Here is a 17428-nt window from a genome sequence, read left to right as displayed (position 1 = left end):
TCACTGAGAGAATGTCAGTGCTGTTCTAAGTGTCTGATATTCCATGGGGATCTAGAAAATGAGCAAAGACCACTTTTCCAAAGCTTTCCTGGAGAGGGAATAGCCAAGGTGGTGAGGAAGGGAGCATGGTGGAAAGATGCATGTCAGGTGTCAGTTGTTTAAATGTTTGTAGATGTATGGCCCTGCAGAACACTATAGTTGTTCACTTGGCTCTAAGTTTTGACTTTGAAAAAAGAATTAAGGAAAGGTTTTGGTGCAAATGTCTCAAAGATGGTGTCCTGTATAAGAGATCCAGTCATAGCTACCTTTGAGCTAAATCTTTGTGCTACTGTCTGGGGACTGTACAGTGAGAAGAAGTCTTTAAAAGTGAAATGAACTGCCTACAAATAGATAAATGACAAGAACTTTTATCTGAAGCCTAACCAACTGTTCAAAAGTGGCTCATCAGTAGACAGTAAAAATTTATATTTTGCACAATATACTCTTTTGTCAAGGGATGCATTAAATGTCCAGCTGCTTCAGGCAACACAAAAATACTTAGTTTTGAATATATTCCTACTGCAAGAGTTTAACAGAAAGCCGCATAAGAGAATACAAATAAAATATTCCTTACCAAGCTGCTTCACTTTTCTTCTGAAGTGATAATGTAAAAATGATGCATTGGTCATTTTCTTGAGCACCTAGTGTTTATATGTGAAAGAATTTTAGTCAAAAATGTCAAAAGATTATAAGAAACACTCTTTTATGAGATTCTGAAAACCAAGATTGCTTTAAAACTATTATAAACTTTTTTTTTGCTCTCTTTCAATGAAAATTACAACCTGTAAGCTTTCAACACATTTTCTAGAGATGATAAAATATTAAAAAGCAAGTCATTAATCTTTTATGTGAGTTGTACTTTATTCTTAGCATGTCCTCACATGGTTATAGGTTTCTTTCAATCTACTAAAGTCAATAAATTGAAAGAACATTTTCAATTTCTAGAAGTTCAGTTCAAAAGTCTTTATGCATTAGTACTGAAAAGCTTTTTGTCTATTTAAACTGTATATCATAATTATACCACAAATATATCACTAAGTAAATCATCAAATTAAATTTTTTTTATAATGCTACAATTTAGCTATATCAATAGCTCTAAAATTCTAACACACATGAAAACTCTCCTATTCTGTCAATAGTACTTCTAAATTTAATCTGCCTGTCTTCATTCTCACAAAATTATCTTCATTTTTATTTTTATAAGGACTATGAAAATAAAACATAAAAATAATTTATACACAAAGGAAGCTGAACTTTAAGTACTATCATTCAATAAAAGAATTTTCAGTGACATTTTGTCAATGTAAATGTTTACTACTTTAATTGATGTGACTGAGAGCTTTTAAGAACCAAATGGAAAATATTACAACTTTAAAGTTACACTGTAAAATGTGAAATTGTGAAAAACCATTTCAGATATTCAGTAACACTAAATTAATTTCTCTTCCGATATAATAAGTACTGAGAAGTATCTGAATTGTCTTGTAATATGTTCTTTCATATTGAATTGTTTTTAAAATTAATTACTACCATATCTGAATAGATACTGTAATACTATACTATGCAACTTTGTAATGGAAGAATATGAAGCTGTTCCACTCTGACATTAAACATTTTAAAAACTCATAATTATGTGCAGAGCGTATACTTTTTCCATGCTTGATATAAATTTGCTTTTATATTTTATGGTGGTAAGCTAGCATCCAAAGGCTTATTTTTGCACTTTGCTTACCATGAATTCAAAACTGTGAAATATAAATTCTTGGTTTTGTTTCTGTTCTACTCCCAGCCTTAGTGGAGCATTATTAGTTGTCCCAGTGTAAATGGATCCCAGCATAAGTGGAATTAAGTAAAACCTGAGTACATCTATGAACTTTAAATGTTCTTTCCCTCTTCCTTCCCTCTGCTGTGCCTTTCTGTATGTACAGATGTTTAGGAAACAAACAAAAATCAAAAGAGTCAGATGTTATATTTATCCATTCGATGGTAGCCTTCCATTACTGTGGACTATGTTTATGAAGTTTTCCCTTTTTACAGTATGCATAAAAAAATTGTTATATCTCATTGGCTGTTTAATAATTGCTAATTGCAATTGTGTAGTATTGTTATATTTGTACTTTTTATGCAGTTCCATTTTAAATCATTTTAAAATTAGGGGAAAGCAATACATTCATGAGGTGAGTGAGAATTAAAAATATCATGTAGGACCAACCTATTTTTACATGGTGTTTCTGGTCACGTAGACCTTTTCCCAGCACAATATGTCGAGATGTGAGTTGCTTAAACATGTGTAGAAGCATGGCACTGCAGAACACTACGGCTCTTCACTTGGCTCTACCTATTGACTTTGAAGGAAAAAAAAAAAAAAAAAATTGGGTTTGTAGTGCTTTCTGATTTTCTCAGACACCTCACTTCCCAGGAAGGTGCTTCTGACATTTACACAAGACTAACACTGGAATAACATTGCCAGTCTTCAGGAAGCAATCATTTCTCCCTCCCCAGTAAATAAGTAAGAGCAGCTTGTTCTATAAACATAGCTACTGAATGATTAGATAGAAAGATAGACAGAGAGATAGATAGATAGATAGATAGATAGATAGATAGATAGACAGACAGACAGATAGATAATCTTGTTTGTATTTCTGCTGAAACGGAGAAAGAAAAACAGAGTGGTTTGGTTTGAACACATATATTAAAATCTTCTTTACTATTTGATTGCAGGATGCAACAATTACTAGAAATTAATCTCACTAAATGAGTAGCATAGATGATTGAAAAGATTAAATGGCTTCTGACAGGCACTGACTGTTTAGGAAGAAAAGTACACTTCTTTTGCAGTATAAAACCATAGAGTGGTAATGCAGACAGGTAATACAAGTTATATTTAAATGAAAATGGAAGATAAAAGTAAAGTTTTTAAAAACTCCAAGTGTAGCTTTTAATATTTTCTTAAATTCTACTTCTAAGTCTTTTACATAGATGTGTTAGCAAGCATTTATTTATTCACAGATGCAAGAGGAATAGTACCTAAAATTATGACATGGACCAGTTGTGAGGATCAGGAGAATTGAAGTTTGTGTTAAATCAGTTCTCTAAACATTCAGGTAAGGCTTTAAATTTTCTAGCCCATCTTGCAGACATGAAAACTTCTCTATTGCTGTGAAAAAAAATCTGATATCAGCTTCTAAATTTAAAGAAGAAAATATATAAAATAGCATGTATTTTTACTTCTTTATTCTATTTTCCTGGACTTACACAGATTCATAGAATTCACCAGGCAAATTGAATTTAACATTTTCAGGAAAGCTTATATAAATTCCTCTAACAGTTTTAGTTGATCCCTTTGGAAAATATCCCCTTCTTTACACATCAGAAACTGCCTTTGCTAGAAGAGATGAGTCTATGTAAAAACAGCCCTTTTCCATCCCCTGTTTTCTGCCTTAAATCCTTAGGCAGCCCTCAAGGTTCCCACTGGGCACAAGGGCAGTGATGCCTGTACAAACACGGGCTGGCTTGGCACAGTGCCACTCACATCCAGCACAGCTTCGCTCTGGGAATGGTGCAGGTTCCATCAGTGGCCTTCAGAGCAGCTGCCAGCAGTCGCTCCTGGCACACGACAAAAGGAGATGTGTGCCATGCAAACAGCCTTTTGATAGTTTCAAGGGATTAAAGAAGAAGGACTGGAAGAAGGTGGCACAGGGACGGGCTTGCCTATCGTCCATGAGGACTACTAGAAAGAGAAAAATCTCCTTTATGATTATTTGATAGGTTAGAAAGAACATTGGTGTGACTTCCCTTCCAGTACTGTTCTAGAGTGCCATAATATGTCAATCATAAAATCCTGCCCTTAGCACAAAGAAATATAGGAACAATATATGATGGATATGCAACATAGGAAAATTGAAGCCATATGAAAAAATATTTTAAAATAATTTCCAGGCATGATTCTGAGTAACTATTTTCAGTAGCTTATACACATCAAAAAAAGAATCAGCAGCAGCTTTTGATCTCTAACTGGAGAGAAATTAAGAAACAGCTTTCATGGTTTACCTTCCTTTTCTTTGTCTATTGATATGAAAAATAATTCTGGGGGAGAGAAACAAACTGAAGAAAAATTTCTGAGAGGGCATAAAAAGGTGATTTCAATTTCAGTAGACCTGTGGCAATTTGCATAAACCAGGGATTATTCTTTCAGCCTTCTCAATTAAAAAAAAAAAAAAAAAAAGGAAGAGGCAGAATGATTTTTGTCTATTCACTGTTTGACCAGTTTGGTTTGTGTTGTTCCTACTCCTCTGTCCCAAGCAGAAACTCTTCAGTAAGAAATCACTACTTTCTAAGACATGAGCAGGAGCTAGAATTGTTATTATCTGAGGAGAATATTACTGACATATAATGGAAGCAATACAATATAAAAATGTCAAACATTAAAACCAAATTATATATTAAATATTTTTTAGTGATTAGGATGAGGCTTCTCTAGATTTGGATTTTTTTGAGCTTTTTTCCCCTTTTTTTTTCCAGTGTGCACATGCACAGCCTCATGATAAACAGCCAGACATGAGGCTATTACTAGCTGACACTGTAAGAATCTTTACTACCGACAATGCTTAGTGCTGAGATGATTTTCATCGTTGGAAGCCTGAGGATGCATACCATTTAGACATGAGTTCTGCTCTTCAAAATTATGCTCTGATATTTTTTTTTCTTTTGGCAGTTTAACATGCTCTCTTTGTTGTAGCATTATTATTATTATTATTATCATCATCATCATCATCATCTCTATTTTAACAGCTCTCTTTTTATAGCTGTGTTGAATTCCTCACAGTCTAAGCAAATACACCATTGACCATCATTTATGTCTACAGTAATAAAAGAATTAATAATTTCAGCAATTTTCTTGGCTATTTATAAAGGGAGTTTTATCCTATCTACTCAGGTTTCATTTTGTTTGAAGACCATGGTGTGCTTTAGTATGTGTAGGAATCACAGAAGCAATCTATCTGTCTACTCAAATTTTGTATTTAACAGGTAACATCACTAAGCATTTAATGGCAAAGGACAAGCTGAATCATTTATCTTGGTACTGCATCCCTATGCTGTTTTCATTCTAACACAGGGAAGTTATAAAACTAAAATTATAAGTGAGACTGTAATTTCTCATTTCAGCACAGGATAAAAACTTTTTGTTTCATTTCATTTTAGCAGCAGAATTAGAGTGGTCTTAATGAGTAGGAAGATGTATGTTAGTAACATTGTCCAAGGTTAAGGGATTAACAGTTTGCCAAAGGTACTGTGTTCTTTACTCACCTGTAGCTAGATCTGTTGTCTCCTGAATCAATGTCCTTCCCTTCCCTTCCCTTCCCTTCCCTTCCCTTCCCTTCCCTTCCCTTCCCTTCCCTTCCCTTCCCTTCCCTAGATATCCTTTTAAAAGCATTTTCTTCTGCAGTTTGTAGAAACGCTGCTGGAACAATCAGAAATATGTTCTCATATTCCTAATATGCCACTTATAGTAGCACTCTCCCCTTCTTACAGTTGTTCAGTAATGCTTTCAGAATTAGGGCAATCTGATTTACTTTTGATGAAAACATTACTGGTTCATTGGAGATTCATAGGCAGATTTTCAGCTGGCTATATTCATTCAGATAAGGCATTTTAAGAGATAACACACTTCAAGCTGTGATTTGCCTTCCTTCTATCTTCCCTTTTGCACTTCTGATTTCTTCCTGGGTATGAATTTTGAACTACTGTTGAGGGTTTGCTATGAGGATGTGGGTTTACTTAAAAATTGGTAATATTAACTGTCAGATTCTGAAATACAGATGACTGAATATCATCTGCATTTTAATTTTTGTATAGATAATGGAATAACTTTCCCATTGATCTACTCTGGTAGTAATTACCATAGCTGTTCCTAATAAAGTTGGTGAGATTTGAAAAATGTATTTTCATTTCTTGTCTTTCAGTTTCTCACTTGGATCTCCAAATGGTAAGGTATTCTGCTAGGAGAGTTCTCATGTCTTTCTTATGAGCTGTTGTGAGATGACTTTGCACTGAAGTTTTCAGTTCCTGCATCTGGTGGCACAAATGAAATGTTGTAAGTGCTTTTATGACTTTTTTTCATCTTTAATTTTCACATTTAATACTAGGTAGTGGAACTGCAGCTTTATTTCCCTACCAATGTCAGAGGTTACATCCTGAGAGTTCCATATTAGACACCTGGGCAAGAAAAATCTACTGGAAGGGCAGGGCAGCACTGCAACAGGGTCCCAAGAAGGTTGTGAAATGTCCTTGGAGATTTTCAAGTTTTGGCTAGACAAAGCCAGAGATGACCTTTTCTAGTGTTGTTTATAGCCCGATTCCAGGTAGGAATTGACCTGTGTGAACTCCATTGACTACCCCCTCAAGCAGCACTTCTGTCTTGGAAGTAGAAATGCTGTGACTCCTTAAAACAGCCACTATTGCAAGGGCTGTATATAAGGATAAGCTTCCTGGAGAATTAGTGCCTCTGGACTTTTCAATTTTCAGGAACTGCTCAATATCACACCAACATCCTATGATTAGAAGGGATGATGATGAAACTGGTCACTTCTCTTATGTAGCTGACACAGTACAGAGAAGTGTATCACAAACCAGAGCCTCATTTTCATAGCTTATTTTAGTCTCACAAGGAGTTGCACCAACATTTACTCTGGATTGCTTGCAAATTACATAGCTGTGTCCTCCTGACCTGAGTCACACAGCACAGTCTAGGCAGGACAAACAAGGAACTTAACCTAGGGATTTTTCAGCCAGTCTTTAAACCTCATGCATCACTACATTATCATCAAATGGTGATTCATGGACAGCCTTTTGTAACTGGCAGGCATTAATTGAATTATAGCCAGTATCTTTATCTATGTAAATTCATTGTTTCCTCTTTGCTATAGCCAAATGTGTTATTCCTGCTACACCTCAGCATAACTGATAAAGTTATTACAAAGAACAGTACAGTCCTTCTGTTCTCACATTTCACTATTTCACATTTCACTAAGGCAAACTGACTCACTAAAAAAATTATTTGAATTGTGTGGTCTCCTCAAATGTCTTTATTACAGTGGGTGGTACTTGATGTCTTATTGAGATTCATCAGTGAATGCAGAAAAAGAATAACTTCCTTTTTATATTGTTTCTAATGCTGATAAATCAAAAATGTTGATAGGCTAAATTTTAAATACTTCTTACAGAAATCTGCAGCAAAGGGTATAGTTGTAACTTTATAGAATGACTGTATAAAATAAAATGCTTAGGTAGAGTTAAAAAAACCGCTTAAAGTAGCATTTATCATATTTTTCTCTTAGTGGGTATGCCATCATACTTGTGTATGCTAATGTTGTTCCTCAAATAAAGCACTCCATGCAGTGTTTCAGCTAACACTGAGCAAACTCAATACTTTACTATGACATCTCTATTGTACTTTGCATTTTACCTCCTGTTTGATACAGATAAATTCTTTAGCTGTGCCACATTTTTCCTCAAGACTGGGCAGATCAGTGAGGGCCATAAAATATTAATCACAAAAGCTTAGAGAATTAGATGTCTGTGACTGTAGGTTTGTCTTGTTGGCAAATCTTTCTCAGTCTAAACTATTTCTCTTTTTTAACTCAAACAGAAATGATGCACTGTAAAAGGTATTATGTCAGTTCAGATTAAAATATGTGTGTTTTTTCAGACCAGAAAAAGGGTTTGATTTTTTATTCAATGCTGCAAGTTTATTTAAGAATTTTATACATGCTTCAGTACTTTTGTTGTCAAAAGCAGACCTGATTGCCAGTATGCCATTTGCTTTGATTTTTCCAATTATGACACTCTCCTGCAGATCACATGGAGCAAAAACAAAGGACAGAAGTATGGAGAAAGAAAATTATACCTTCCTTTGTAAACTTGTGCCACTATAGGGAAAAGGTGCTTAACGAGGTAGTTGCCATGGTGGGTACAATGAGTGTTACAGGAGCTGTTGAGAGACCTCTAGTTTTTGACTAGGCCCTGTTATTTGGGAATTGATGGGAAGTGATCACTCCCTCTTCCTTTCCAATACTCTTTTTAACCTATGTGTTCGGGGCTTGCTTACATTAAACTAAAAGCTATCAAAATTTCTGTCCCAAACATGGAGGATTGAGTGGACCTTTTCTTTGCTTGAGAGATGTTTTATCTTCCTTGTTACACTGCTTGTAATTCTTGGTTTATTTCTTCTTCATTTAACTACTATTAACATGTGTTAGTTAAATAGAAATAATTCTAAGTCTGAAGAGGCGGCCAATTTTTTTTTAAATTAATATTAGCCTGTGCTGGGTGGATTTTAATGAATTATCCATAAAGCAGCATAAATGGAAATGGGTATCCTGACTCTGCAATGAACAATAAAAGTTATTACACAAGAGCAGGTAATGTTAAAAGTCCTTGAATGACAATAAGCTGTATCTAATTATTAGTCTGTGACAATGTGGATTTTTACATCCTTGAAAATTAATTGTATAGCACTAGGAAGAATTTTTCCTCCTACTTGACTCATGCTGCTTGTCATGCATTTGTTATTTCTCCTTTACTTACTACTGTGATGGGATTCTACCACTCTCCTTCAAAATTTGGAGAAAATGGCTCTACATTTCTAGACTTCTCAAAATCTACAGCAATATCTTATGACAGGAGTCAACTTTACTCTTGAAAAAGTGGAGTAAATGGAAAGAGTTTACCTATTTAGAGCACCTTACTGAAACAGCTATGCCAGCATACATTTGATTACTTTATAATGAGTACCTTTGTAAGCAGCATGGATTATATGACTAATGCTTAGGTGACTAAAACCAGAGGCTGAATTCTTTTCTAACGGTTGAAAGTGTTGCTGTTTCTGCTCACAGTACTATCAACCGGCTTCAAGGTACTGCCTTCACAGCACAAAGTGTGGGAGACAGTGACACAATGATTAATTCTTGGGTTTATGCCTTATCTAGGCCTGGTACTACATTAGTAATCCCAGACTGTCTTTTTGATTATCCTATAAAAAATTTTCCCACAAATTTCCTTGTTAAATGTATATATCCACCAACGGGTACTCAAATCTCGTGATCTCTGTCCTAGACTCCCTCAAATTTACTATCCAATATTGTGTCCATTCTGTCCATTTCTATCGTTCCTTGTAAATCAGGAATTCGACAATCCTTCAGTCTCAGAGGCACAACCAGGAGATGCCAAATTTGATGACGTTTCTGGGCTCCCCATACATTTTGCTTAATGTCACTACCTTCACATGTGTGCTGCTGATGGTTTGCTTAGAGTATTTCCAAAAGTCATAAGGAGTGAGGAGCTTTTGGTGAGACATAAGCAGGACAGTCTAGCACTCTGCTGGAAGTTCCATTGTTGTGGAACACTTTTAGCAGTATACTTTCCATTCTTATGAGAAGACCTTTCTCAAAATGTTAGAAAAGGACATGTGAGTTTCAAGATTTGCTGCTTTCTGGAAGAAACCCTAATATTCCTCTTGAGATGACCAGAAACCCTGTTGTACAAAACAGTTCTGTTCTGTGTCCAATGTGCTTAACAGATCAGACCTAAGGTGACAGTGGTGGGTAAGAACACTAATCCATGGTATATAATTGGTGTCATCCCTACCAAAGTCTCATTTTTTTAACCTTGTCTTTCATCTATTAAAATAAAGAAAAAAGGAAAAGCAGCTTTCTTTTAGTCTAGAGTAGAATGAAACACCAAGTTATATGTTTCACAAACACAAGAAGAATCAAGAAGTTTACTATGCCATATTGGCCTTTTGCATAGTGTTAAATTAAACCACACATTGCTCAGACTTTCTAATTAACAGTATGTTATGTGGAGGAAGTCTTTCAGTAATTAACCTTTCAGTTAATCAAAGCACATTTTATGCTTCCCTCCATCTTAGATCTATTTCATGTTTTTTTCTCCCTTTATTTCTTATCATTTACTTTGTGGTCTAGATCTTGCCTTTGAAATAGTAAGATCAAATCCCTGATTCACAGCTATCAAAATTTTAAGCTACACTGTAAGATAGCAGAGAAGGATAAAGCCTATTTTAATTCTAATATTTCTGGACTAAAATATCAGTTATAGTATGATAGAAAAATAACTCCCATGAGACAGTTTTCTTGGTTGAAATCATATGCACTAATAAAGATGTTCTGCTTTTCATTCAAAATCAACAGTTATTCATTGTAGGAATGTAGAAGTCTTTTTGTAAAGGGAGACATAATTGCAGCTTATATATACAATAGAACTTCATCAAACTGAAAACTGAGCTCACATATCACCTGCAGATTTTCTCTTCATTTTCCACAATGTTTCAAATTCTTAAGCATTTCTTAGGTTATAATTTTTGTCATTGTCTCCTATAAAAATATGGAGTCATTTATAAAGTACTGTTCAAACAGGAGGCTTACAAGACAACATATACAGATTTCAAAGCAAAAAGAGGTCAGGTAAAAATCTCTGAAAGAATTGTCTGTTTAATAAAGTAATTTTAAAAAGTGTAAACTCTTTGAAAAATATAGTTTTCTCCAGCAAAGAGTAATTTTTTTCTCTCTTTTATCCACTTATGGAAGTAGAATAATGTATTTCAACTTGACTACATGGAAGAGAGTAACTGCCAAATAATCAGCCTAAGTGATCTGCTAGTTGATGTTTTATCAATATTTTTGCTGAATTAATTATATATTACCTCATCCATGTGTGTTTCCATATTTTTAACTCACATAAACTTAGAAAAGCCTACAAATAATCTTCTAAAGAGAGAACATGTAGTGACAGAACTAGGGGAAATGGACTCAAACTGAAATAGGGCAGGTTTAGATTAGATATTAGGAAGAAATTATTTACTGTGAGGGTGGGGAGGCACTGAAACAGGTTGCCAGAGAAGCTTTGGATGCCTCATCCCTGGAAATGTTCAAGGCCAGGTTGGATGGAACTCTGAGTAGCCTGGTCTAGTGAAAGGTGTGCCTTCCCATGGCAGTAATTTAATCTAATTATTGAAATATTTTATATTTTTGCACTTCTTTACAAGTCATTGCCCACTCTAAGCCAGTATAAAAACACGAACTGCATTGTTATGTAGTTTAACAGAAACAAGCAGTAGAAAATCACTGTGTACTTACTGAGCTACAGAACATGAAATATTCGTGCAAAATAAACAGAAAAAATCAGGTAATGTATAATATGCAATTTATTTCTGATCATCTTCTTTTCTGTAGATAGACTAAAAAAACAATCTAGGCGCTTTACTGCACACAAACTTGCTGGAATACCCTTCTTTTAGGCAACAAACCAACTTTTAAACTATCGTGTTAAAGTAATGTATTGACATAGCTCAGGGGAATCACAGAAAGATGTTATTTCACCTAATGATGTTACAAGGTTATATCATGTTGATGTTATAGGATTTGTACAGTCAGAGGTCAAAAGAACATTAAAAGCCTAGGCTGATATCTACAGTCCAGATGTGTTAAAAGTGATGCAGAATACAGTCTGCATCACTTTTATAGTACAGTCTCAATGGTCATTAGAGCTTAAGCATTCACTGGCATAAAAATTTTAATAATATTGAAATTCTTCTACTTCTCCTCCTAAGCCCAAGTTTAAAAAATACACTGCATACGTCCTGAGTAGCTATTAGATACTATGTCATACTGAGAGCTGATGGCACCTGAAAACATAGCTGCATTCTGGCTTTTGGCGTCATGCTCTGGAAGTCACCAGGAAGAGTGGGAAGCAATCACATAATTTTCCATGTAACTTCACAGCTCTTCTTGAAGTGTCTACTTCCAAAAGTCATGGTGAAGCATTAAAAATACCCCAAGCACCAAGATGCAGAAATTTTGCCAGCAAAGAATTCTAAAAACTTTCTAGTACATGAGCCTCTCTTACTACTATATTTATTTTAATCAAAGATTGGCAACTAAGCCAGAATATTTGGCTTTCCCCCTTCATTTTTCTTCCTGTGCTTATTATCTGCATTAAGGATTCATATAAAATTAACAACTGTAAACTTGAAACAAAAGAAGCAAAATATCTGCCTGATTTTGCACTTGCAGTCAATTCAGTCATTTTCCTCTAATTTACTATAGTTAAATGTCTGAGTCACATATTTCCAATATACAAACCAGCAAGTCACTCTGTGCTTGCTTGGCTGCATTTGCAGATATGTTTAGTCCCACTTCCCTAATCCACACACAGAAGATCCTGTCATAAAACTTAGTTGCTAAATATTTACAGTTGAAAAATATTGATCATCAGCAATACTGAGAATAATTTCTTTCCCAAGGACATTGTGCCTGCAGTTGATGAGGATGCATCCATGGTCTCTAGAGCTTCCATTAAAAAGCATATTCTCACACAGCTTGCAGCCAGAAAGCAGGGCTTCAGCGTGCAGGAACATATCACTTGTTCTAGAAGGCAAACATTGTAAATAATGAATGTTCCCCTTCTTCCTCCTTCCCTTACCTTTTATATCTGAGCTGACATCACATGGTACAGAATATCCCTTTGATCAGTTTGGGTCAGCTGGCCTAGTTGTGTCCTTTCCCAGGATTTTGCCCACCCCCATCCTAGTGAATGTTGAGAGACAGCCTTGGTGCTGTGCCAGTGCTGCTCAGCAGTAGCCAAAAAACGCTGGTGTGTTATCAGCACCTTTCTAGCTAGCAATGCAAAGAACAGCACCGTGAGGGCTGCTGAGGGAAGATGAACTCCATCTCAGCCAGACCCACTACGTGGGCTGAATACCCCATAATGCACTGAAATGAAACAGCTCTCTGACTTACTGTCCTGCCATTCCACCTCAAATAAGTTCCTCCATTAACACAAATTAAGGGCATGGGTCCACTGTGGTTGTTAAGCCCTTCAATGGGTATCTCTTTCAACGTTCATATATCTGCAATAAAGCTATCAGGTACCTAATACCCAATAGCATACAGCCAATAGTCATACAGCGAATAGTCTGTGTACTGTGTGCTGTACTGTGATTAACCTAGTCAATGGAAACTCTAGAAGCAGCAAAACCATGTTCTGGGTAAAGCCATGGGGGGAAGCTGCAGAGTCTGATACCTGCAGTCAGAGAACTGGTTTGTGAAATACACAAAGGGAACTATCTTGGGATAGACAACGACACTCGAGATTTTTACTGGAGGGAAACTTGTAGCAGTCTGCGGCAGACAAGATGTGCCAGCTGTAGTGCCGTAGATGGGGATGATGGAGAATGTGGCCTTGTGTTATTGCAGAATTAAGACATTTCTGAGGATAGATGCTAGTCTGTGCTGTAGTTTCATGTTTTGGAGATACTTTGGCTTATTGATTATGTGCTGTGCTTAAAAAGGAAGCAAAAGAAATTTCTAAGGGAACATGAAAGGTATTCCTCCCTTTGTGCATCTATAACTGAATATGACATCTCAGACTGTTTTTGTTGCCAGTGAATAGAAATGGGCATTTTGGGGGCACAACTCATCTGATGTATTTTAGAAAATAATCTTTTAGTGAGATGCATCACAGTTTAGAAATACTTTTCTTCGTTGGCTACAAACAGAGATGAAGTGTGACTAGCTTAGGTGTATGTGTTTGGCCAAGCAAATGTCATTTTAAAAAAACAATGAAGCACTAGTCCAATGAGCTCTCAAACAATGGGGCATACATCCAACAGACATATCACCCAACAATCAGTAGCGGAGCAGTGGCCTGAAAGTATCACCGCAGGATCATTGTGCATCTGTCAATAAGGTTATTATATGTTCTTCTGTTGTAGTCATTCCTGAAAGCCTTATTTGAAAAGATGCCATGTCTCTTTTCCTTGAGGCTCACTAAATCTATTTACATTGCAATTCATTAGAAAAACATAGGGTACTGAGATTTTATGAGCGTTTACAACAGTGTTTCTTGCCAATGCTGAGTTTGACTTTTGTTTTCCCTGAGCTCTCTGTTTTCCCTGAGCTCTCACTGGTGGTGAGAAGCCTCTCCAAAAGGTGATTCAGAAGGATATTGCAAGGTTGGTGTTCTAAAGGAACCAGTTTGAGCAAAGTGGAACACATCCTTACATAAGACTCACCATTGAACTAATTTCTGCATTTCAGGAGCTATTCAAAAACAAGAGAGCTACTGTGCCTACAAAGGGCAAATCTAAGAAGTGATGTAAAATATAGAATAAAAAGGAAGCTATTTTTTAACTGGCCATGGAGATTTTATTTCTGTTCCTTTATATTTTATTTTATTTTATTTAAGATACTGTGGATATTCTGGTTGCTTTTCTTCTCAGTGAAAATGGTACACTTTGCTCCTAGTACACAGGTCCAAATAAAAGTTTAACTTATCAGTTGGTCTTGTTTGAACTTCACTTGCAAAGAAATGTAATTTCTTTTAGTGAGAAACTCTTTTATAGTACTTTCTTTTCTTCAAACAAAAATTTTCTTTTCTTTCCAAATGACACTGTAGCTGCTGGCATTGTAAAAATGAAATAAAACAGATGTTGAAAGTGCACATTTAGATTTATTGATGTTATTTTTGACCATATAGTGAGAAATCCCTTCCTGTCCATGTATTGAATTTAATTGAAATAACTAGTTTATTTATTAATCTTATTTTTATATATTGATATGGTTTAAGACACATGAAAGGGTCTTCAGTCACTAGTGTGGGAAAATATTTAATAGCTTCTTCAGAGGAAGAGTGGATTGGAAGTTTACCTTAAAACATTCAAGAAAAAAGCATCAAATATTTTTGTTAAATATTTATTCAGCCTCCACTACTAGGCTTTGATTATTTAACAAATTATTTGGAAACATAAGGAATTCAAAAATATTTTTTCGTAATAGAAACCTCAGTAACTAACAGTATTTTATTGCCATGGCTTGAGTTTATTTATCATAACTGAAATATAGAATAGCAGGAAAAGTAATTTAAGCCTTTATTAATCATCAGGTTTGACATGTAAGGATAAAAAACCTATTTGGCTCACCTGACAGGTTGACTATATCATCCAGCTATTTTGTTGATTTTTTTTCTTCTGTTTTGCTTTGTTTTGTTTTCAAGAAAGGAAAGAGAGAAAGTTTTTTAATTAGGTTACGAAATTATCCCTGGCACAACCTAACAGATACCACCAAACACAATGCTACTAAAGCATAAATTGAAGCTAGAAGTAAAATGAATTAAACGTCTCCTAGAAAAATGGGAAACTAATCTGCTGCAAGACAGAGGTAGTAACACCCTCTCCTTCTCCACCATTCCTTTGAATAATGGTGCATCAGTTCAATGAAATCAGGCTTCAGCTTCTTACTGAATAGCCGAGATTTCCACAGGCACAGGATTTGGAGAGATGTTCCCTTCTCAAACGGAACTAGTTTTACTTGACAGGTCACAGAGATAAAGGGTAGCATGGCCATGCTCACTGAAAGCAGCTTTAGATAAGTCGGCATGCTTGCAGGGATCCCATGCTACTCAGCTCCATGGATCTGAAATGCCTGTTAACTTGGCATGAAGCTATTCATCCAAAGGCTCTTTTCACTCTGCCTAGAGCCACTTTTATGAAGTCTGTGGGAAATCTGATGATTAAAGTTGAATTCATCATCATTGCAATTGGAAGCTGCTAGTGCACCTGGTCTGCCTCTTTTCTTTGAAGGATAAATTCACAAGGTCTCTAAACTAATATTAACTCAGAAGGCAAAAGCAGTGCTGATAATGGTAACAGAGATATTTCCCCCTCCCACTACAGATTTTGCTTAGCTTCCATGATCAAATTGCCTTAGACTACAAGATAACATCGCAGATTTTAGGTACCGCTAAAACCATCTTCTGTCACTGTCATATTTTCTGGAAAAATCCCTTTGCCAGGATTTCTTCTCCTTGGAAGCAGGGAAGCCTCAGAGAAAAAGGAAAAACAATATTATCTCATTTGCTTCTCCACTGTTTTGCTGCTTTGGGATGTGGTTTGGAGATTGTTTATCCAACAGGTGGTTGTTTGATTGGTTTCATGTGAGTTGTTTTTACTTAATGACCAATCACAGTCCAGCTGTGTTGGGACTCTGGCAAGTCACAAATTTTTCATTAGTATCTTGTTAAGCCTTCTGAAAGTATCTTTTCTTTATTCTTTAGTATGGTTTTAGTATAGCATTCTTTAATATAATATGATAACATAAAATAATAAATTAGCCTTCTAAGAACATGGAATCAGATTAATCATTTCCTTCCTGCCATGGGGGACCCTGAAAATACCACAATCTTCCTTCCTTACAGAGTCAACATGAAATAATGTAATTGATCAAGGCCAGACTATTCCATAAATAACACAATCCACTCAACAGCAAAAATAATTTTAGTTCTTTCTTGTTAAAAATCAAACTAATGCAATCAAGACTACTGGGTTTTGAACTAATGAACAGTTTCAGCGATCTAAGTTGGGTTTCTGCTAGTTACTCTGACTGCAGAATCAAAGCAGAAGATGAAAAATTTTGGATGTATTTTGTCCACACACTAGATTGCTTCTGTTGAAAATAAACTATAAAAAAATATGTTTTGGATGTGACAATAGATGAAGACACAAAACATTAAAAGACAATTATACATTTTGTAAATAATTTGTTTCATCTTATATATGGTTATTCATCAAAATTTACTGAAGAATTGTTCGTCACATACCTATCCATAGTTTTCTAAGCCTTTTATATAAAATGAGTTATTTTATTGACCAGGAAGTTGGTGCTCATTGGAAAGTCCTAATTAAACTTTTGTCTTAGAAACAAATTAGTAGTATGGCCAGTGAAGAAAAATTTTCTGGCATTTAATTTTCTAATCTATTTTACATTACTTCCCAGGGGCACCATGACCTTCACAGATAAATGGCTTTTGTGCAAATATCCAATAATATGGTAGAATCTCATGAGTTGGACAGTTGCCCCTTAAAAGTTAGCCAACTTTCTAAATGGACTTTTTTCCTCTTCTGAAAAAGTCAAACCTAGTCTAAGCAGATGTTAAAGGACACAACCATGCAATTAATTAAAAAAAAGTAATAAAAATATTTAGAAATTACCATATAAAAAAATCACTTAAATTACTTTTTGATCTTGGCAGTGTCCCCCAAACTTATATCACAATGTGAGGTCTGTGAAGCAGTATGTAAGGATGCCAGGTAAAAACATCTTTCAATATTTGACATAGGTCCATTATATCGAGCACCAAGGGTATCTCCTCCGAAGTGAATACTTATCACAAAAAATGACACACATTCCTAATCAGATAAAATCTCTCAGGGCTGTTCATCTCTGGTGCTGCCTTCTTACAAGCCACAAACACTGTGAAGACAGAAAAGGATGGAGAATTATTGTCACCATTCAGTGCCTAGGTCCCCCTTTAGGGT

General features: G+C 35.4%; 1 protein-coding gene across 1 annotated transcript in view; it reads left to right on the top strand.

Annotated features, from left to right (window-relative positions):
- MGAT4C (MGAT4 family member C) overlaps positions 1-17428 on the top strand; it is a 126542-nt gene that overhangs the window by 91918 nt on the left and 17196 nt on the right. The window contains exon 2 of the mRNA XM_054275787.1: positions 6003-6133. The gene's annotated coding sequence lies outside the window, so the exon portion shown is untranslated. The remainder of the gene's footprint in view (positions 1-6002; positions 6134-17428) is intronic.

This window comes from Melozone crissalis, unplaced genomic scaffold (genome assembly GCF_028551555.1).
Source record: "Melozone crissalis strain CALT ecotype California unplaced genomic scaffold, PUWL_Pcris_2 ptg000004l_1, whole genome shotgun sequence".
Classification (NCBI taxonomy): domain Eukaryota; kingdom Metazoa; phylum Chordata; class Aves; order Passeriformes; family Passerellidae; genus Melozone; species Melozone crissalis.
The sequence above is the reverse complement of the archived record's forward strand: the minus strand, read 5'-3'. Positions and strand labels throughout refer to the sequence as shown.